Source organism: Triticum aestivum, chromosome 5D, assembly GCF_018294505.1.
Source record: "Triticum aestivum cultivar Chinese Spring chromosome 5D, IWGSC CS RefSeq v2.1, whole genome shotgun sequence".
In the NCBI taxonomy this organism is placed as follows: domain Eukaryota; kingdom Viridiplantae; phylum Streptophyta; class Magnoliopsida; order Poales; family Poaceae; genus Triticum; species Triticum aestivum.
Genome location: NC_057808.1, coordinates 146,263,531 through 146,264,609, shown reverse-complemented (window position 1 = coordinate 146,264,609; position 1,079 = coordinate 146,263,531).

The following is a 1,079-nucleotide window of genomic DNA, read 5'->3' as shown; positions in this document are numbered from 1 at the left end:
CCTAGTGCGTCATCATAACTGAGGTCTCTTGCATTTCCCTACAAGTAATCCGATCTCATATGGAGATGCTTAGTGAAGTAGAATGGAAAAAATCAAATGCAACTACACAAGAACTAGTCTGTAACTGTCGTTCGGAATCAGTTTTGCGCAGTGTTAACTGAAACATCGATATCTGACACATACGGAGTCCGTTTTGGCTCCACAAGTAGTCAAAACGTTTGTGACAACCAGATGCTTCAAAGGATTATTTCATAGGGAACTATTGGAGAACTTTTCTTAAGGAGTTCATTCAGAAACTTGTATCGAAACTTTCTTAATGACCACTCGACAAACGCATTTCGAGAACATACACAAAGTCCCAGCTATGGACCTAGTGCATCATCATAACTGAGGTCTATTGCATTTCCCTACAAGTAATCCGATCTCATATGGAGATGTTTAGTGAAGTAGAATGGAAAAAATCGAATGCAACTACACAAGAACTAGTCTGTAACTGTCGTTCGGAATCAGTTTTGCGCAGTGTTAACTGAAACATCGATATCTGACACATACGGATATCGATGTTTAGTGAAGTAGACTGGAAAAAATCGAATGCAACTACAGAAGAACTAGTCTGTAACTATCGTTCGGAATCAGTTTTGCGTAATGTTAACTGAAACATGGAAATCTGACTCATACGGAGTCCGTTTTGGCTCCACAAGTAGTCAAAACGTTTGTGGCGACCATATGCTTCAAAGGATTCTTTCATAGGGAACTTTTGGAGAACTTTTCTTAAGAAGTTCGTTCAGAAACTTGTATCGAAACTTTCTTAATGAGCACTCGACAAACGCATTTCGAGAACATACACAAAGTCCCAGCTATGGACCTAGTGCATCATCATAACTGAGGTCTCTTGCATTTCCCTACAAGTAATCGGATCTCATATGGAGATGTTTAGTGAAGTAGACTGGAAAAAATCGAATGCAACTACAGAAGAACTATCTGTAACTGTCGTTCGGAATCAGTTTTGCGTAGTGTTAACTGAAATATGGATATCTGACTCATACTGAGTCCGTTTTGGCTCCACAAGTAGTCAAAAC